At 43.7% G+C, this 22,057-nt stretch overlaps 1 long non-coding RNA gene across 1 annotated transcript; it reads left to right on the forward strand.

Moving 5' to 3' along the window:
• The first annotated feature begins 1,313 nt into the window (after positions 1-1,313).
• On the forward strand, positions 1,314-18,080 carry LOC149917219 (uncharacterized). Its single transcript, XR_016467998.1, has 3 exons — positions 1,314-1,400; positions 1,688-1,797; positions 17,845-18,080. It is a non-coding gene; the product is annotated as an uncharacterized LOC149917219 (long non-coding RNA).
• Positions 18,081-22,057: the final 3,977 nt, after the last annotated feature.

Below are 22,057 nucleotides of genomic sequence, written 5' to 3' on the forward strand. Positions count from 1 at the left end.
TCTGGTGAAGTCTTGAAATCTGAACCAGAAAAGATGTTTTCTGCATCTGTTTTGTATTAGGATTGTTCTCAGAAGCAATATGGTCAACAAAATATTTGATACATGATGGTATAAGGAATGGAGGGCAGGCTGAGTGAACCCATTTGTGGGTTCCATTTCTCCTTCCTTTTTAGGGGTAAATCCACAAAGCTTCATGGTAGCTAGAATTTTCATATGGCCAGTACCACTGTCCCAGCCAGAGGCTGGATCTGGAAGGATGTCTGGTTGAGAGGCTGCAGTTCCTGCCATCTGTGCACATTGCAGTACCTCTTTTCTCCAGGGCTGAGCAGAGCTAATCCTGTGCACAAACCTGGCTGGGTGGAGCTCTGCCCAATGTTAATTACCTAACATTGTTTTAAACCCCATCATGTTTAACCTAAACATGCAGTTTTTGCAGTGTGTGACTCCTGTCTTTGATCACTGAGATTTGACAGCAGCAGGGCGCTTAGCGGGTTGCAGTGCAGAAAACTTTTCCTAGAGTGACCATTTGCTGATCTAGTTGCAGGGCTGGAACCTGAGACAGGTTTGTCTTGCAAGAACCTACTTATGTCGTAGACCAATAACAAGAATTTGACAGAAGGGGTAAGATGTTCATATCCAGTGGAGCTGAGATGGTAAATGCTGTTGTGTAAAAAGCAAGATGGTAAACAAGCCTCTTGATTGCATAGGTCATATCACTCAGGCTAGACTGTTCCAGCAAGAGGATTTATTTTTATTTCTTTGTAAACTCTCAAAATTATTTTCTCATTACAGATATAGTAACATCAAAGACTTTCTTTTTTAAATACACACTAATCTCATTTTTCTACAGACTCTCATATAATCTCCAAAAAAAATTTCACAGCTTTTTCCCCAATGAGATTTCCCTCTTTTTGTGATTTTTCACCTTCCTCTTCCTTTTCAGCTTCCTGCTATCTTTCCTTTTCTCATCTAGCTTCCCACATACAGCTCCTACTAAAGATGTGGAAGCTGGTTCACCACTAGAAAGATCTGCTGATTTATGGTGTTGGTGTTACAGACATTTGCATTTCTTTCCTTTTATTGCTCATCTGTGTGTATCTGTACCAAGTCTGAGAGTCTCAGGCTTGCTTTTCAGTCCTTCACAACTTGCTTGCTGCTTCCCCCCACCCCTTCTCCAGGCAGCTCACCTGTGTCCTATCAAATGCTTACCAGTCATTCTTGCTGTGCTCCAGGTGTGCTCAAGCACTTATAAGGAGCCTATATGCACTAGAACTCAACTGCAGATACTCAAAAGACAGTGTAAGGAGTGGAATATGAAAAGAGTTATTTTCCTTCAGAGGTCTGTATCTGCAATGAATAATGAGATGAAGAACCAGCAGATTAGAAGTAGCCAAATGGAGGTATTGAAGGAATTTATTTGTAACTAATAGCAAGCATATATATATCTGTTTGCACTGTGAACTGGTGTCAAATGATTTAACTCTGCTTACATCCTTGTCTAGTTTGTCCTCTATGTGATGTTCACCTCTATGTATTGTAAGTTGTCTAAAGCAGATAACTTAGACTTGTTTGCCTATCAGTCTTCGTGAGATCTTCTGCATGCACTTATGATAAGGGTATATAATAATAATAATATTAAATGAAAATGAGTGTGCTGCTCACAACTCCAGGGCTCTTTTATCCAAAGCTCCAGTGTAATGTAATGATGATAATCTCCTGGAAGCTGAAGAAATTGGAGCATTTTGAGCCTGGTGTATGAAATCAAGAATCTGGAAAACCTTGGAGGATCCACAAAAAGTAAGTTAAGAAATCCTACTATATTGTTTTGAGTTCTTGGGTTTCATGCTGTGCAGCCAAGCTCTTGGAGACCTGCATCTCTTCTTTGCTGTGTGATGCCTTAAGCCTTATGAACTCTGCCTGAAGCAGCACTGGGAGCAGTTTATCTTTCAGCAAAATTCCATGAGCTTCCATGGTCAGGAAAGGAAGCTTTCATCTGTGGGCCTTTCTTTCTCAGGTATTGGGATTGCTGAGATTTGGGCAACTTTAGTTTTGAATATTGTTTGCTACCAACAAATTTTCTTCCTGGATTTCGTATTTTTTTCAGTATAGCTAAGAGGTAAAGCAGCCTTTACAGGTGGAAAGGCTTAGTCTGACCCATAAAGGTTGAACAGCTGAGCTTCTAGAAGCAGTATGCAGGTGTGTGCAGCCATCTGTGAGCCCTCATGGTTAATTAGCCCAAATCATTGGAGGGGTCCTGAATTTCACTGCAGGGGTGTCTTACTGAGGTGACTCTATCCAGGTAGGGCTTGCAGAAGATTGTCTTCCCCATGCATTGGGTTATGCTGTCTCTTGATCTTGAAAGAAAAAACAAGAAGGGAGTTAACACTGGAGATGTTGTTTGGATTCTGATGAGTACATCCAAAATATTAATAGGAAGCTTTCTTCTCTATTCCTATGGGCCAGATACTCCACTGGTGTAAATGCAAATGCCATTTCTGCTGTGCTCTTTGACGTAAGGTTGGGGCTTAGCTCATGGTGATGTTGTGTCTGGGAATATTTTTATCCTTTAGAGATATTTAGCCCCTCTTCCCCTCTGTCTCCTCAAGGATTCTTTCTTCCCTGCAGACGTTCTCTGCTAGCTTGAACATATGGGAAAAGTATTTTCTTCCATTCCTTCACCACTCAAAAATGGTCAAATCAATTTGGCTAAAATTAAAACCTTTTGAGTTGAATGTTAGCCTAGAAAACTTCATCTCTCAAAGGAGTCCTTGAAGAAAGTTGTAAGCTATTTCCAAAAAAGGAGGAGTTGACTTGGAAAAGAAAGCTGGGGCAAAATAACAGTTGGAAAAGCTCTTTGACTTTGGTAGCAGTCACTCTTGTGTCTCACTTCAATTGTCACATAATGGTGGTGGCAGTTGGTTGTAATCAATTCCTTTGAGTGCTGCATTCTCCTTCACCTTGGTTTTTGGTCAGTGCTCTTCTGCTCTTGGCTGGAAATGTTAATGACTAAGTACTTAGTACAAAATGTTGCAGACTTAAGAAGGTCACGCAGTTTGCTCAAGCTTTCCAGATTTTGGATTTTTAACCTTCTAAAACTAACCCAAAGTGATATTAAAAAGCTGAAATCTTTGTGGATGAGATACTGAAGGGAATGCTGGTGAAACATGTGAAGGAGCAAGAGGACTAACTTATTGCAGAAAAACTCAACTGTTTTTGTCCTGATTAAAGGAGTATTTTTGTGATAACATTCCAAATCAGCAATAATTTTCTTCCTTAATTTTCTTGAATATTGAATTGATTCAGAGTAGCCTCTACACTTGGACTTACACCAGATACAGTAGTGGGTGATCACTTCTAATTTGAGTTTAGTGTGGGAAAGAGCTAGTATGCGGTTGTGGCCAGGTGAAGAACATTATCTGATTTGGGGTGGATAATTAGAACTCTATGTCCAGGATGATTCATCCAAGGAGAGATCCTATCCAAGGAATGAGAGTTGTTGACACTAGATGAACTTTCAAGCCCTGTAGCACATTTGACATCTGTGTTATGAACAGATTTCTAGCACTTTATATCGAGGAAATAGTACTGGCGGCTTGTGTTAAATGTCTGCTCCTCAGTAGTGTTAGTTTCTTAGCAGCACTACAATCTATGTAAATCTAGAAAACAGATAAGCCTGAAGTCTGGTAAAGTCTAATTTCTTGTGTGCCTTCAAAATCTCCAGAACAAACCCATAGTCATTATGAGCAATTCCTTGTAGCATATCCAGCCGGGACTTACGTAAAGAGCATTGCTTGGAGCTGAAATGAGTATGTTATTTGACTCTCTTCTCCGCAAGTGGAATTCCTTTCAGAACACTTAGACGAGAAATTTTGTTGTTTAAACATCAGTCTCTATATTTAACAGATGTCCTTGCTCCTGTTAGCTGGCACTTTAATACACAGTCTTTCTGAAGTGACTTATGTTCAGATGGTGACCATCTTTAGCAGCTTCAAAAACAGTGAATGTAATAAAGCCCAACAGGGGATGAGCTGTGAGCGCAGAGGTGTACAGTTCTGTTTATCCCAACCTGTTCATGACAGGTATAAGAACCATCTTCATTATCTATGAGTAGATCCGTTGTGTAGTACAGCTCTGCAAGCAAATGACAATTGTCATAGATTTCCTCCATCTTTGTCCCTACTTTGTGTAGAAAACCTACGGATTTCATTGAAACTTGGCACTGGGTGCTACTTGAAGCTTGATGTCAATGAACCTTTCTGAATTAGGACTTAGGATTTTCTATCTGACTAATGGAACATATTGTACACCAACCAGAGCCCTATGTCTTCTAATCTTTGCATTTTACAGACTAAAACAGTGTGAAGCATGTAGAGCACTTTATCCTGTAATGTAACCCAGTTTTTGCCATCTTGTAATGTTAGTGTATACCACAGTGTTAGATACAACATCATTAGAAAACAAGAAATAATGTTCTTTTCCTGACTTTAAAATGCATTGTGACATGATAAATCCTACCTTTTTTCTCTAAATCCTGCTGTTCTACAACGTGGTTATTACGGGGGGGGGGGGGGTAGGGGGGGAGGGGGAGAAGTGTTTTATAGCAATTGAGACCTTCTGTAAGGATTACTTTTCCTCTCTGCATCCATCCCTTGTTTTGCTTTCTGTATGTCATTCAACTAATAGTTGAACACATTGCTATCACAGACAGTGGGTACTCTGACCCACCTCATAGCTGATAAAGAGCTATTACCCTCAGATTGAGTATCAGTATCTTAAAAACACAAGCACTAGATTAGCTGGGGGCATACCTTTAATTGCCTGTGAAATGGAAGACAGAAGGATACAGACAGAACAGGGCCAGGGTAGTGCAGTGCCTCTCTCAGCTCTGAAGACTGGCCCATCAAATGCCTATGGGCTATCTGCTTTGCAATCTGTGCCTTGAGGCCATCCTTATTTGCTGCACATCCAGCTGGTTACACATGCCTGAGGCATCCTCCAAGGCATGCATGTTCCTTTCTGCCCAGGCACACAGCAGCCTTCTTGTAGGCTACCTGGGCTTTCTGCAGGTAGCACAGGCAAGCATGTGGGAGCCTGTGCTGCTCAAACCTGGATGAACATGAGTCTCCTTTCTCAGTTTTTCCATCTGTTAAATGGTGTGTATGACACTGACATCCCATATTAGGGATTTTGACATACAGAAAAATCTAAATCAGGAATCCCAGTCATTTTGTTCTTTTCATCCAAAAGGATGGGCTCTGTCCATTCAAATGCTTGCAGTCTTAGCAGGAGATAAATATTATGGAGTGATTGAGGTCATGGTGTGAATATGGAGCAGCAGTCGCAGACAGTGGTACACCACAACTGTGTCCATACTCCACCTGTACTAGGCTACTCTAAAGCATTGCTGTCTTGTGCGTAAAAACTTACGGATTTATGCAACATTATAATCGAAAAAGAGATTCTCCGGGTATTGTTTTCTCATAGTACCTGTAATTCTAGTGCTTCTTGCATCTTTGTTCTTACCCATGTTTGTTTTCAAGATACCCACTGATGCTAGGTTTCTGTTGGAAACATCAGAAAGTAAGCAGTGTTGGAAGATTATTATTGGGCACAGCAGATGAAGGAGGACAAAAGTTCCTAACTGCAGGGTAAACATGCTGCAGAGCAACACAGGGGTGTCCCTGAGAGCACAGACCTGAGTATTACTTAGAATGCATTTGAGTCCTATGTCTGGATGATTTCTAAAAGTTTTGAATCTCAGTTGCTCCCAGGCCATACCCTACCTGACCTCAGCCTGTGGGTTTGGCTGAACAGATCTGAAAATGATTAATTTGGAATAAATTTCACAATGCTTTTTAGGTTTTGAAATGGGATAAAAACTTGAACAGTCTCAGGATCACGTTGTGAATCTTCAATGTAGCTGTCCTGAAAACAGGTGGGAATGGCCATATTAAGGATTAAAACTTGAGGAGAGTAATAAGAGTGGATTTCTCATGGCTCGAGCAGAGGCAGACTAACTCTCCCTTCCCTCCCTCTCCTTACTGAAGTACCCAGATGGCCACGTAGTAAGTGTTCTGTTAGTGACCAAGTTGCAGCCCCACTTTGCTGATCTCAGCAAGGTCTGGCTTGCTTGCTCTGGATTTCCTCAGGCGCAGCCAGCATGTGTGGCTCTGCTTCTGACCACTGCTGTGATCTGAAGTCATACGGGATGCTTCGTTTGCTGAGCCACCTCCAAACCCCAACCTTCAAACAATGCTCTGGCTGGAAATTTCCTCCTTTGGACGTGGGTTGTGCTAGCTGAGAGCACATATAGAACAGGAGGTTATTGCCAAGCACGATGCAGTCCCAGGGAATATACTGAATTTGGTTAGATAGATGGATGATGTAACTGGACCTCACTGGTTCACACCAGCTGAGGAGGTTGGTCTTTGTGCTTCAGGGAGAATGAAGTAAGCTTAAGATGCAGCACTTTCTCTTGGAAATACTGCAGCCTGGCTTTCCTACTCCAGGTTTTGCTCCTTTATTCTTCTTAATGTAACAAAGCAACCTGGATTATTTGCAGAGATGCAAAACAAGGAGAGATGGGAATTGAGGTAATCTCAGCACCCAACCTTGACCCAAGAATGGAGGTGCTGTCCCACACCAATACTTGTGTCCTCATCTTCTGTAGAAGCCCTCTTCCCCTGCCATGAGGGTGCAGAAGGGCTCAGGGGAAAGCAGAAGGATTGCACTAAAAGCAGCACTGTTGGGAAGGGGGGATGTTGAGCAGTGTCCCCGAGCCAATACTCCACAAGAGATATCAGTGTTTGACCACACAATTTAATGAAGGCTAGAAGCTGAAGACAGAGGAATGACTGGCGGAGGACAGACCTTATTCTGTCATTTATTTTTTTAGGTTGCATGGGCTGCTTAGCGTGACAGGCAGTTTCTAATTTGGTTTTTGTGTTGTGCCTGCTGCCGGACTCAGTATGGGGTTGTTATTTTGAAGACATTGTTTAGCAGATAGGAAGCCCTGATCTCTTACTTCTAGATGGGAGTTCACCTATACAGGCAATGTTAGTGCAGGCACTGGGAACTACGCTTCCAAAACCAAATTAGTTAAGCACATCATCAGTACAGTGCCCACAGGTCCTTGCAGGAAATGTTATGTTGTTCCTTGTGGGGTCATAAAGGGGATGGGGAAAGGCACTTTTTGCCCTGCATTAAGATGGAGTTTCTCTCTCTGCATAAGACAGCTCTGTGGGTGCTTAGAAACCATGAGAACTTGTGGTGGCTGTGGCTGGTGGAGTCAATGGGATACCTCTTCTCTCTGAAGGCAGGTGGAATTGGGGTTGGCTGTGCTGGGCAGGGCTTTCTGGAGACATCCATGTGTCTTAGTGTAGCATCTTGCAGAGATACCCACTTTGGTGCCAGGAGAGCAATGTGAAGCACAGTTCATTATGAAGTTTAATTAAGGATGTCCTGTCTGTGACATGTCAGTTAGGATATGGTGATGTTTCCAAACTGGAAAAGGCTTATTGTTCTAACCAACAGTTCCTGCATAAAAATAGATTTGGCGTATTCTGAAAGCTATACGCATTTACGACCACTGAGAGCTGTGTGTTTGGGCTACAGAGCTGAAATTCAGTGGGGCTTGGAGCTGCGTAGCTGGAACAAAGGGGAAGAGGGGAAGCTTGTGACTTTCATACCGATGTTCTTCGCAGACTTCTGTTTTTAGAGGCATTTCCTAAAAATCAGAACCTCTGAAAGCAGCAAGCTTACACCAGATCTTTGACTGCTGAACGTGATACTTACATCTGCTAACATCCACAGAAAGCTGCACATGCCTGCATTTACTCAGCCAGAGAAAGACCTGAAAATCTCCATTCCATTCAAAGGACAGAGTGAGATTTGCCTTCTGTTCCTCCACCAGGAATTCTCAGTCAAATCCCATGGAAAATAGTCATATCTGAGTAGTAAATCTCAGGTGCTTCTGCATGTTTATTCTCTATTTCCATCTCATTGGCTCGAGTTCATTTTTAACCTTTGGTTAGGGCAGCTATATGGTGTAGGGAGGCTAGGTGGGGTATGTATTTTTGTTCTTCTTAGCTATGCTCTTTTTTTCTTTAACCCATCTAGCAAAAGAACAGGGCAGATGGTGATAGAAAGATTGGCTTTGCTTAGCAGTGCAAATAAGTGATCCCTCCTTCCTCCCCTCCCCAGAGGTTTGACTGGAACCAACTGACCTGGTTCTGCCTGAGCCAGCTCCAGGGAGAAGATAACAGCCAAGGGTAAAAGCAAATGAAATACCTGTGTGGTTGTAGTTTGCAACAAAACTCCACAACTGTTTGTGTCAAGTAAAGACCAGCCTGTCCCTCATCTGTCTGAAGGAATTTACTGTGTTTTATGAAGCGGTTGCTCTTTGATCTCTGATCTTTAAGGTATGGGTTGAAGCTCTGGCCCTCATTCCTTTGAGGTGGGCTCCTGAGCTGAGTCCTGTGCACTAATAACATGTGGGCAGTTGCCACTGAGTGATACCTTGAAAAGTTCTTCACTTTGCAGTTTTGGTTCGTGTGCTGGGGCCTGAATCTGCCCTTATAGTAACTCCTTGCTTCTTCCAAATAGGAAGGTTTGTATTATTCCCTACTAGATCATTGCAGTCTTGGTCAAATGTGGGATCACCCCAAATACTAATGGGCAGAAAGAACTGCATGAGTCCTGCACAATCACTTGTCTGTGAGACCTTCAGGAATTAGGTACTTTCCTATTCTGTGACTGCAGCTGTATGGAGAAATAACTTAGCACTGTAAATCAATTAATGTGCTTTTTCTGAGGATAGACCACAGAAGGGACAGCTGCAATGTAGTCCAAATGCTGCTCCCATTTATGCTTCAGAAATAATATTTTGGGGTGGAATGTGTTCTCTAATCCTAAACTTGCATGTTATTTCCCACCAATCCCCTAAGTTGAACCATGAGTTATGCTTAGCCAGAAAACAATGTTCTGAATAATACAACTATAATGTAGGGTTTCTATTTCTTTTTCTTAATTTATGTTTAATTGTCAAGGACAAAGCTGTGGATTTACTTGTTTCAGTGCTCTCATGTGTACTCAGAACTGCAGTGCCAGGGCATAAGTGCCCAGTCTTGTTCCCAGGCAAAGCTCTTCTTTGTGGCTGATTCTGTGGGGTGTGTGCCTTAGAGATCTTTACCACCTCCATTATGCCAGTGGAGATGTGACACAAGTGACCGGAGTGGCATTTCCTGCCTTCACCAACCAACTGTGCTTGCCCCCAGCAGCCACCCACCTCCAGAGATGTCATTACTAGGTGACAAGGCAGTGTCAAATGGAGTATTTAGTGAAAAGCTGCAAAACGGCAGTAGCAAACACATCATGTCTTTTTAGTGGTTATCACACAGTGTTTGGAATTATGTGGCATTCATCTTCATGCCAATTAAAAGTCAACAAAGCAATGGTGTAATTCAAGTCGTTGGATGGCTCTGAGGCATGGGATTTCTATTGATGAATACTTGATGCCTTAAAGATATGTTTCATCAGAGCCATCTGTTCATCAAACTGCATGTCAGATGGTGGGCTAGAATTTACGGGATATTTCAGAGCATGTCAGAGGCCCAAGCTTGGCTGCTGTGACCAGATTAGAAGCCTTAAAACACAGGCAATAACTAGCCCAGGAATGCTTCTTTGGTGACGTAAAGGATGAGATACTAATGGCACCTAGTGAGAACTGCTCATAACAAATGATTCATGATGGTGCCTAGCAGTTCATGTTGGAGCTCCTCTTTGTACCATGATGAAAATCAGCAATATGGAAAATATAGGAACTCTGATAGTCAGTAGACATTATAGAAGAAATACTATGTCCAGACAATACTTTACTGTAAGGAACGATGCTATCACTTGCAACTTCAGCATGACCATTGCTATCGGGGTAGTGAAGTCTCTCCATAAAGTAGACCATCCTTTATTTCAGCTGCTGAGCTAAAAATAAAGTTTAGAAGGCATTGCCCCACTAGTTGTTCATAATTGCATTTTTCTATACCTCCCCTGGCTTGCTGCAGGGGAACTGACACGCTGAGAAGTATGAACTTTCAGCTGTCCTTCTGAGCACAAATTAAGGAAAGGGTGTTTATCATGAGGAAGATGGCACTGGCACACATTTCTATATCATCCTTCTATTGCACCTGCATTTCCCCATTGGGCTGCATTTATCTCTCTATGATAATGCGATGTCTGGGTGAGGGTTGGGAAGACATGTTCATTCTCTGCATGAGTCGCTGGTCTCTGGCTCTCATCTGCTTGGATGTGTCAATATGACTTCCAGATGTTGTGACAGACCAAGAAAGCCATGTTTCTTCGCCAGCTCATTCTGTAGGCAGCCAATTCAAGATGGAGAGGGTTTTTGCAATAGGATTCTTTCTAGTGCTGACAGAGGAATCCCGCGGGCTTCAAAGATGTGCAGAAATCTCATTCCTACTCAGTTGTCTGAAACAGCTGGAGGTTGGTTAGTAAAGGAAATATTCACAGGTTCTTCTTTTTGTTGACTTCTGCTGCTCTGAGTTCAGGTATTGCTCCCTTGGCAGATGATACAAACTTTGCATTTGGCACTTTTGAAAAGAAGTCTCTTCTGCTAGCCAGACGTGTACAGGAAATGTATGACTTTCTGGGGTTCATTAAAAACTCCATTTTTAATAACTTTTGTAGTGTGACTGATGGAAAGAAAGAATTCTATACTCACACAGCAGAGGATTCCAAACTGTCTGTGTTTGGGGGAAATGGAAGATTTATGTAGCAGTTAACATGGAGCTGTTTCAGCAATCACTGTGAAAAACAGTGATGAACTGCAGTTGAGATTCAGAAGCCAACAAGCAAGTCTGCCCTAGTACTCAAGGGATGGCCAACAAATACTGTAGAAAGCAGTGGAAGTCAGGAGAAATATCTGATACAGAAGTTCACAGCTAGGGAAGAAGTCTTCCCCAGATTTCCCTACTTTTCTTTGAGGGCAGGAGACCATCAGAAATTGGGCTTTCACCTTTGAGAAGCTCATTATGATGAAACAGCTTTACACTGATTTTCATACAACCTAAGACTAAAGATGAATTCTGGGGATCGTTTCAGATTAATACACTTGCATATGTAGATTATATCCTCTCCTGTAAATGAGCATAGATCCATTATTGGTAATAATGAAAATGGGGCGCAGAGATTCTACTCTTCAACTCTAGAATGGCACCTGTGTATCTCGAATAGTCCCATTTGAGTTAGCAGTGTATTGACTCCACTAGTTTGAGCTTTATCTGTGAGTAGCTTCAGGTCCTCCATCAGTTCTGTCTTGTGGATTTTTTTCATGGATGCATCACATCATAAAAACAGCAATGGAAACTGTAATCAGAAGGGAGACAGAAACCAAGGTCTGAGTAAAGGCCAAATAGATTCACTATGCTGCAGCCATTTAATTTACACCCATCTCTGTGTAGGAAATAAATCTGCACCAATAAGTAAAATTGTCCAAAGATTATTATATAAATACTTGAGCTCGCATAAGAAGAGAATGTGTTTTTAATATTGGAAGAGCTGTAAGACGTATGTGCCAGATACTCAGCTGGAGTAACTGAGTGCAGCTATGCTGATTTACACCAGCTGAAGATCTGCCCAGATGTTCAGAGAAGGGTGGATGGAGAAATCTTCCAGATAGACGTAATTTACATTGACAATTGCTTCCTGAGCTCAATAGCTCTTCAGAGATGCAGAAGTATCTTGTAAGCTATCCATATGTAAATGTCAAATCCCCTTTATTTTCCACTGATCCCAGGAAGCAGAAAGAATTGTAGGCTAATTCTGCAATGATGTGGATGAATGCCACATGAAAGCTTCTAAGCCTTCTGAGATACCTACGTTTGCTTGGTTAGATGATCTTATTGGTCTTTCAAATCTCAATGATTCTATGATTTATAGGAAACCATTTCTGAAAAGAGAATCTGAGAAGGATCCCTGGGCAGGTTGGGTCAGGTAGAGAGTTTTGTCTGGGGATGTGAATTTTTCTCATGCCATGATGTTAGCAAGTAACATGGAGGAATAAGGGGTGCAGAATTACATCCAACTATAGAGACTGACTTGTGAAGTGGGCTGAGGGAAAGGAAGGGTATAACCACTGCTGCAGGGAAAAGGGGAGAGAAGAATGTACTATACGTGGTCATATCTTCTGAGGAGCTTACCCTTGCCTCGGCACCAAAGCCTCTTCAGTCTTACTGAATGGGAAATTGCATGCAGCACTGGGAAATACTAAAGCCAAATGGAAAGCATTAACACATACCATTGCTGCTCTGTGGAAATGTTTACTTAGAAAAGCTTGAGATTGAGCTGAGATATCAAGGTGATGGGAATGAGAGGTCAGATAAAGAATGAAGCCTTGAAGCTCACAGCTTCAGGAATTCTGATGTCCCATCCTTAGCTCTGGCTGAGTGTGGGCAGCATGTGTCCTTTGGTGGAAGGTATCCTTTGGCAGAACCACTGAACCTGTCTGCCCTGCTTTTCCCCAGGTTGCTTGCCATGTATTAGGTGCTGTGTGTTTCTTTGAAAAGCACTCTGCTTTGGGAGACATGGCTTGTGGATCACATGAGCAGGAGGCTCATTGCTTAAGCCCCCATTTTTCCAATTTCTTAAGTGCATTTTAGGGTTCCAAAAACATACTGTGACCTACATGGCAGGGTTTTTCCTGCATGAATGTGGAGAGGGCTGCCACAGTCTGTAAAATTGTATCTTAAATACCTAAAAAGATTATTTAGAGTCCTAGAAGCCATGGCAGAGAACATGCAATATCTTGGAGCTGACGGCATAAAGATTCTTGAAAGCTTTGAGTTGCCAGTTCAGCCTCTTTTTGGGGAAAGAATTGGGCTGCTCAGTGCCACAACATTGGGAAAGCACCCAATGAGTAGAAAAGTCTTCATCTTTACCCAGTTTATCTGGTATTTCTAGGGACAGCGGTTGTCCTCAATGGTCTCTAAAGGCCTTCTGTGCATGATGACTCATACAGTTATACACGGAGATGGAGTAGCTGGTTTTATGCAGTGCACCCAATAACCACATGCCTGCCAGAGGACTTCTTTTTAGCTTGCATGCCTCACCTCTTGACCTCATTTTCAAGCAGGAGTTAAACGATAACTAAATCGCTTTGCAGGTTGGAACAAGTGGAGCCTGAGGCATTCTCTGCCTTTTCCTCACTTAAAGGAGAGAGTAGAAGCACTTTGGACAGTGGGCCAAATTTCCAGGAGATGCGGTGTGGACAGAGAAGCAGCTCTGTGGGTGGATCTTTATGCTCTGACTATGGATGTCTCCACTAGGAATTAGAGATAAGGAATACAGTTTATTTAGGACCATGCTGTATAGGAAGTGATTGGCCCTCCAGAACCTTTCCTATTGAACAGATTTTACTTCAGAACTGGTCAGGGTTTAGTTTTTGCTTCCATATTAGTGTAGCACCTATTGCAGGGAGGTCACTGCCTGTATGTCCTGTTGTGGTATGGAGATGAAAAATATGAATATTTGCACCAAGATAGACCCTGTGTTAATACGTGATATTATAAGTTATGCTTTGGCCTTCGTTCTTTAATTATACTTCTCTGTGGAGTGAGTTAAGCCCATTAATAACTGTCTCTTCCTCCCCCGCACATCTTCTGAAACAAATTTGTTCAAATGGTATGACAAAATGTTGTGGGTTTCTCTGAATATTGAAGACCAAATTGAGAGAGGTGACTTCTGTTCTGCTAGTATTGTGTACCTGGAGGGAAGCTTTCTGTCTTTGATTCATTTTAGCAATTACACTGATCCTGGCAAGCCTTTACTTTTGTGCTGAAGAGAGGTAGAGTGTATGTGAAAACAGCACTTGCACAGTACCTTTGCTGCTTGAAAGTACCTATAATTGTAATGCACATGCAGTGGGTTCCTCTTTATGGGTTTCCCTGTAGATCCTGACTTCAACAGCTCAACCAGGATGGATGGTGGATCACGGGCTGTGGACTTCCCACTACCAAGGAGACTAAGGACCCACAGTAGGCATGGGTAGGAAGGGATTCTGCTCTGCTCAGAAATAGCATCTGCCTCTTATTGGAATAATGTATTGTACTGGAATGCTGGCTGCTCAGCTCAGACCCCAGTTCTTCCTTTTCTTCAGCTATGCAAACTACTGGCATGTTACCATGCAAAAGCCTGTCCAGCTGTTGGCAGTGGTGAAAATACCCTGCAGGATTTTGGGAAGCGTCTGTGCTTTTCTTTGCTCTGGCTTCTAAAATGGTTGTGCAGCACTGACACCAAGTGTCTCACAGATGCTGTTCTGCAGCCAGCCTAGATCAATGGCTAATGCACATAGCCCAGCCTGGAGGATGTATGCATTTAATAATGTGCTGTATGTGTATGTTCATCTGCTGGTGTGCAGTCACCCCTGCAGTAGCTGCTAAATGCTGCATGGCAACAGTAGGTAACATGCAGAAGAGGAGGAAAACAGTTCTGCTGAAGTCTTTATGAATGCATGGTAGGTAACTGCTGTCACTTAAACCTGCCTCCACAATTCTTGCTTAATCTTAGCTTTGAGTTCATTGGTTGGCCATTCTCCCCAGAGACAATCCTGCTTTGGCTTGAACAATGGTTCTTCACCTCTGATTGTTTGATTTCCTTTAGACTCAAAGACATTTCTACTCAGCTTTTGAGGCTTTGTTCCAGAGTCTTTCAGGGCTTGGATTTTCCTGTACTTGTTGATCCTTCCCATCACCTCACAATCCCAATGGATCACTCTTGGGCTGTGTGTGCTTTCCTTCTTCGTGAAGTCTGCATCTGGGCCAAGACCCAGAGTGGTTCAATGTACCAGGGGCAGAGCAGGAGCCTCACTGGTGTGTAACTGTGGCAGAGGAATCTGGCTGCTGTGTGGCTGCTCCTGCCCTTTTGCCTTTGCAGTCACTTCAGGCTACAAGCCGAACGTGCATTTGGCAGCAGGGACAGATCTGGGATGAGCTTTCCCTCCAGCCTAAAAAACCCAGTTATTCAGGGCAGGTGAAAAAGAACAGCACTAACAGAAGCTTGTTTGTAGGTAAGAGTACAGCATTTCTTCTTGTGCTCATTTGGAAGTGGAAATTATGTTAACCTTTGGCAGTGCTCAGAAAAATTTGCAATAGTTGATGTGATTTTAATGAACTAGAAACCTGCAACTTATCCTGATTACTTGGGGATAAGGCAGTTGATTCAAGTGCTAAAGGCACAGACCGCTGTGGGTTCCTTTTGCCACTGATTATATGCATTTGTATGACAGTTTTTCCGTGTATGGATGTGACTTTGTATGCTGTTGAATGTGTAGCTGAAGGCTGAGGTTGTCAGCATTGAGCCTCAAGGCACAAAATTACAGGCACTTTCTGTCTGGGCCATCCTTTCCCTGTGGGTGAGATGCAGGCTAAGGCAGAGTGGCGTTCGCACACTTGCAGTGGTGTAGCAGTCTTGGCTGGTTGGTGAGCGATCTTAGTTTCCTTTTAATGTTTCTTGGTGGCAAGTTTCGTAGCTGGACAGTATTTGTTGTAGATAATTTTCTGCCTTGACCTCTTCCTGAAGGTTGGGGTCAGGATGTGCATTATGGGCTCAGCCTGCAGCCCCAAAATCTCAGAGCACCTCTTAGGAAGTGACAGAGGGAAACTTCTCCCTTCCTATAAGGAAGTGTTCTTACATATATATCTCCTGTCCTTTATTTGTATTTCCCTGTACTGGGCTTGCTCTCTTCCTAGCATTAGACTCTTTTTATATTCTATTATTCTATCATCCCCACCAGGTCTTACTTTTGCCTGAAGCCTTCCCGGATGTAAACCATCATAACAGCACTAGACTAGCCATTATTTAAGTTATACATTAATTCAAAGCTATAGTAGGACTCCATTACTTGCCAGTAACAGATTACTTATAAATAGTAAAATACTTTGTGGTTTTTGGTTTTCTTCTTTCAAAAAAGTTGCTGTGTCCTAAAGTCAGACTGTACTAACAGTCTATGACTGGGAACTAAAATCAGTTTCTTTTTATTATTTTATTGTCCATGAGGATCTGGATTTGCATCAGGGAGCAGACCCTGCTCTGCTATGGGGACCCAGTGGCATGGACGTGGCAGGAGGGTGCCACAGGAGGATGATTCAGACAAATGGTCAGTTGTCCATGCTGCCTCCAGCTTCCTCTCCCAGGAGTGCTCAGCTCCTTGTGAAACTGCCATTTAGCAAGTCATGGCTCAAAAGCAGTAAAACTGTCATATTGTTCCTGTTTCCCAGTTCCTTATTTATAATGTAAATAGACATCCTTTTGGGAACCTGACCTTTTTCTGTGTTTGCGTTTGATTATAATTGAACTATTTGCATAAGAGACCAATTTTCCTTCTCAGCTCTTGTGGTGAGTACACCGTGTTTTCTATTAAAGGAGTCAGTTTTCTGATTGCTAAGGCAACTAAATAGGTTTACAGACAATAATGTCATAAAACATGTAAAGTTATTAAAAGTACAACCTATTCTTTCTTTTTTATGGGCAACCAGGATATTAAAGGACTCTTTCTGCTGTCTCCCAATTCCTGCCTATTTATTCACCAAAGGAACCAAAGTTCCCAGGCTTAAAGTTCTGCATTACATCTGAGGCTGCCAGGGGCTGTGTTTTGCTTTTTGGGCTCCATCCTTGTGAACTTAAAAGACTTTAAGAGCTTTTTATTGTAGCAAAAACTTTTGGGTTAGAAAAGACCTTCAAGATCACTATCCAACCATCAGCCTCACCTACTGTGTCCCATCACATCTCTCTTAAACATCTCCAGGGATGGGGACTTCACCAGTTCCTTGGGCAGGCTAGAATGTCACAAGCCACTCAGTGATCTGGGGACAATGTTACTCAGGTCAGATCTCAGAGGCAGTTGTGCTTTGACCTTATTTTGTCCCCCTGAAATTCAAGAAACCACAAAGATTTCAGCTCCCTCAGAAATTGCCATGAGATGAATGGTGGTTATGAGATGAGTGGTGATGCCTGTGAAGCAAATAGCTCGTGCCCTACTCTTAAAACATGACAGAAGCACTCCAGAGATGTGGAAGCAAAGAGGAGCTGTTAGTCATGTTGGCTTCCTGAAAGCCAAATATTCCTCCTGTTTAAGCTGTCCGGGGCCCATCAGTGAGATGACAGTTTGGATAGTGTGGATCTGGCCTGCAGAATGGCATTATCCGTTGTCACCTGCACAGTTAAAAATTAAGCTGAGTAGGACTGTGTTGAAGGCCTACTGTGCTGAAGTTATTGCTTTATTTCTTCTATAAAATCTTGTGTAGGAAAGAGGCATTGGGCTGATCTTGTGACTGATGGGAGCTCCTCCAGCTCCCACCACATGCTCAAACATCACTGAAGAGTGCTCCACGTCTGTAAAACTGACATTAACCATAATCACTGACTTTGTATGGGCGTTTCATAATGCAGTGTAAAGCACTACCTCTGGGGTCGCTGCTGGTTCCCTGGGCAGAGTGGCCTGAAAAAACCTTGGTTTTATCCTGGGAAGTGACCTGAGGAATTTTAAAAATCCTTAGGTAAGCTGTGTCTCTGCCTTTTGGCTGCAAACAGCAGAATATTAGCTATCCCTGAGGGCTTTAGCAGGAGGCTTTAGGACAGAGGGTATTTCAGGGGACTGCCTGGGGAAGAGAGGGAACAAGGACGAAAGGATGCTGTTGAGTCTGTTTGTTTGGAAACTGCCTGAGTTCCATAAACATGGATTCAGATGTGTCCTCGAGCAATACAAGAAAGGGGCTGGGAGCTGAATGCTGTTCAAAATCCCCACCTCGGAGTATCCCTCATGCTCTGTCCTCCCAGGTTTTCCTCCAGTGCTGGATGCACATACTTCCCTCACTGCTACAGATTAAGGAAAGGAAGCTCCAAAAGGCTACGTGAGCAGCGATTTTCCAGCTCCCGCGTCAACTCAACGTTTCTTTCCGAGAGCTGCTCCAGGACCTGTCACCCCACTCCTGATCTCGCAGCTCCATCTGCTGGTGATGTGCGCATCCCAAAAAGGGCACGGTGTGCCCTCACTGGGTGTTTTCCTTCCTTGGAACAAGGGCTGGGGTAGATTTACTTGCAGTATACTTGTGAAGAAAGACTCGTATTTTTGTTTTATACTAGGAAAAATTGAAGGAGAAGCCAAAGCAATTTCCTTTGGGGGTGATGCTGGCGTCAGTTTTGGGGCTGAGTTACAGTTTTGGGGGAAGGTGAAGGTCCTGGCATCCCAAACAACTCTTGGACAGTTTTTAACCAAATAGAAAAGATGTTTAGGATGAGAAGAGAGGTAACTTGTGAATAGTGCAAGATTGTTGTTTTATTCTAAGAAATAAGGCTGTGGATTTCCTAACCTTGCTGGGTGGGTGTATGTAATCTTTGCCCTGAATCAGTTGGGAAGTAGAAAACGTCTATGGATTTACTGAATTCTTTTTTAAGCTAGCTCTTCTGCCTACATTTCCCAGATTGAGGATAATATCTCCTGATCTCAAAACGGTTTGTTCAGGATGAAATCAACAAAGAGCTGGAGTGATTCAGGTACTGCAGCATTCCATTTGTAAACAGCAAAGCATCAGTTCATTGAACAGAAACCTCAAAACCCCCTAATAGCTAATGGTAAGTGCTATATTTTTTAATCGAGGCTAACCTGGGTGAAGGGTGCTCGCACAAGCCAGCAGCCTGTCCCTTCCCCTGCTTGATCTTGGCTGTTCACAGAATCACAGAATTGCCAGGGTTGGAAGGGACCTCAAGGATCATGAATCTCCAAGCCCCCTGCCACAGCTGCCTTCCAGCTGTGTTTCTTCTCTGCCATCCTACTGCTGCTCAAGATGTTCAGGTAACATCTGCATGCTGTCTCCATGCGCAGGCTGCCACTAGGGAGCACCACCAGCACCTCTCCTCCTCCTCTGAGCTGGCAGCAGTGTAAATGTCCTGGCCTTCGCTGAAAGGCCAAGGACAAAGAGCTCTAACGATCTTTCCGGCTCCTAAAGCATCAGTCAGCTCTGTCAGAGGTCAGACCGAGCCCTAATCCCACAGGAACTTTGAAGGTTTAAAAAAGAAGTATCAAGCTGCTCAGCAACCCGAGGAATGTAGGAGTTGTCCTTAGTAGCTCACTCACTGTATGAGGAAACTGGGATGTGACAGTGCCCTTTGTCCTTAGGGTAAGGCCAGTCATGGTGTGATAGTAACACCAGACAACTCTTGTTGGCAATGGGAAAGCTGTTTTGTTCTACCTGCGAGGAACTTCTCATCTGCCTTGATGGGATGTTGTGCTTAATGGGATGTCTTCTCATAAACCCTCTTGCTGAATCTAAGAAGAGGCAGAGCTATTGGCTCTTGAGAGCTCATTCACCCATCTCTTAGTCTGTGCTTGCATTCAGTTTGATACCTGTGCTTTGCTAAGACAAGAAAACATGAGATTATAGGTATTGTCTGCTCCAAAAATGAAACTTTGGTCTGAGTCCAGAGTGGTTTGTAGTTGATGCAATGGCCAGAGCTGTTACAAGAACTCCTGTCTGTGTCCCAGCCTTTGTGAGCCACAGGGAGGAGGACGTGGGCTGGGTTCAGGTGGATTCAGCCCAGTCCTTTGGCGCTCTCCTGCTGTCTTCTCTCTCACTATCATACACCCTTTTCTTGGGTGGACATCCCTTGGAATGGGCACGGTCCTTTTCATCTTTGCATAAAATATTTAAGGTTTTACATTACTTCCTTATCAGGAAGGTTTAAAAATTTTAGTCACAGAATGGCTTAGGTTGGGACGGTCCTGAAAGGCCATCTGGTTCTAGAACCCCTGCCATGGGCAGGGTTGCCAACCACTAGATCAGGCTGCCCAAGGCCCCATCCAATCTGGCCTTGAACTCCTCCAGGGATGGGGCATTCACAGCTTCTCTGCTTCAGTGCCTCACCACTCTCTGAATACAGGACTTCTTCCTAACATCTAAGCTAAATCTCCCCTCTTTTCATTTAAAGCTATTCTCCCTTGTCCTGTCTCTACCAAACTGTGTAAAAAGTCAGTTCCTCTCCTGCCTGTAAGCTCCCCTCTAGTACTGGAAAGCCACAGTGAGATCTCCCTGGAGCCTTTTCTTCTCCAAGCTCCCTCAACCTGTCTTCATAGGAGAAGTGCTCCAGCCCTTTGATCATCTTCGTGGCCCTCTTCTGGACAGCACTCGATAGACATTAAACATGTTTGAGGACTTTGCTGATTGAATACAGGTGGGGGGAAAAAAAAAAAGCACAAGCTCCTATTACATTGTTATGCTGTATAAGCACCTTGCATAATTACCTTAGCCCTAACATAATTTTAATTATGTTAGAATTAGTGCAAAGAATTTTATCTGAGACTGATGTAAATATTTTTTGCTCTTGCTACTTTGATGTGCCTGGAAAGAGATTAAGGTTTGCTTTGATAATTAGTCTGTTGCATGTGGCCAAAAAAATTCATTACAAACACAGTTAATTAAGTTGTCAACAAAGCTTTGGTCTCCAGTGGGTGAGAATAACTCAATAATTTTGTTTGGCTTGATGGGGGATTTTCGTTTTATTGCTGTCAGCCCTGGCTGTTGGTAGGGGTACATGTCAGAAAGGTATTTTCCAGGTGCTTATGTAACTGTACGTGGTATCCATGGTGCCGCTGGGGCTGTATTCCAAGGAAAGGAAATGTCAGATTTACACTCAGAAGCCCCACAACTATGTCCTCTGGAACGCTTTCTTCCTCCTATGTCACAGGAAGTCAAGATCTTTTCCCTCAATATCCTTATCCAGTTGTAGGATCTCATGTTCACCACCTGGGCATGGATGCATTGCATGCTTAGGGTTACAGTAAGGCTAGGGTGAGGGTGAAGGTTAGGGTCAGATTTAAGGTTGTGTTTCATTCTGTTTGCATTGGGTTTGGGCTAGGGTTAGGGTTGCACTGTATTACTTTGGGTTCTATTGCATTGCCCTCTGTTCTATCCTGGTGCCACCACCTCAGGAGCACAGACCTCACTGTGATGGACTTCTCAACATCCCCAGGACTTGGAGCTGGTGCCTGAGGGCTGTTGCCACTGCTGTGCTTGGTCTTAGGTAGTTGATGGGGGATCGTGGGGTTAGGGCATCCTCAAGCACAGAGTACCTCCAAGTGGCTCATTTCCATTTCAAAGAACCCGTTTGTTTTATCTGGCAATTAGCTTGCACCCTCTGTTGAAAACGACTCCATAAAAACAACCGAGCTCCCGGCCAATCTCCCCTTTTAAATATTTTTTAAGTGCATGATTAATACACTTCCCCAGCTCCTGTCTGGGGCTGTGCAGGGAGGTCAGGGAGCAGGTAAATGAAAGAAAATGGCTTCACTCGGCATTGACTGGGCTATTAATCACTGCCCATTTTCTATAAATCGTGGCAGATGGCAGAAACAGGCAGGTACTCATGGGAAATGACACACTGTGCATGACGGGAATCGTGGATCACAGCCGAGGAGCAGGAGAGGACGAGGTCGCTCCTCACCGCATGCGCCCTGCTTGCACCACACCTGCACTTCCCCTCCGTGCGACAGCGTTGTCCTCCAAAAGGGGCTGCAAAGCTTCCTTGGGCAGCCTCTTCCAGCACATCACCGCTCTTTTGGAGAAGAAATGTTTGCTAACGTTCATCCTGAACCTCCCCTGGCATGACTCGAGGCCATTCCCTCTCATCTTCTCGCATCTGCCCAGGAGAAGCGGCCAACCCCCACCTCGCTACAACCTCCCAACTGTTGTGTCCACAGTGAGTCCAAGGCAGCAAGTCAGGGTGGTGGAAGGCAGCTGTTTGTTTCGGAAGACACACAGTGGTACGTATATAAATGCAGGAAAAAGAAGAATTTAATGGAGAGTTATCACCAGGTGAGAGAAAGTGATCCAGAGGGTAATAAGTGGGGTCTGTTTCTGGTCAGAGAGGAAGGGGATGGATGGAACTGTGACCCCCAGAAGTGAGATGGGATAACCCTGAGTGAGAGCTGTGTGGGGCCCCAAAGCAGCTCCAAGGCCCTATGGTGAGTTGGAGCTGCAGAGCAGCAGACGTGGGA

The sequence above is a fragment of the Phasianus colchicus genome, chromosome 7, assembly GCF_987193195.1.
Source record: "Phasianus colchicus chromosome 7, bPhaCol1.hap1.1, whole genome shotgun sequence".
In the NCBI taxonomy this organism is placed as follows: Eukaryota; Metazoa; Chordata; class Aves; order Galliformes; family Phasianidae; genus Phasianus; species Phasianus colchicus.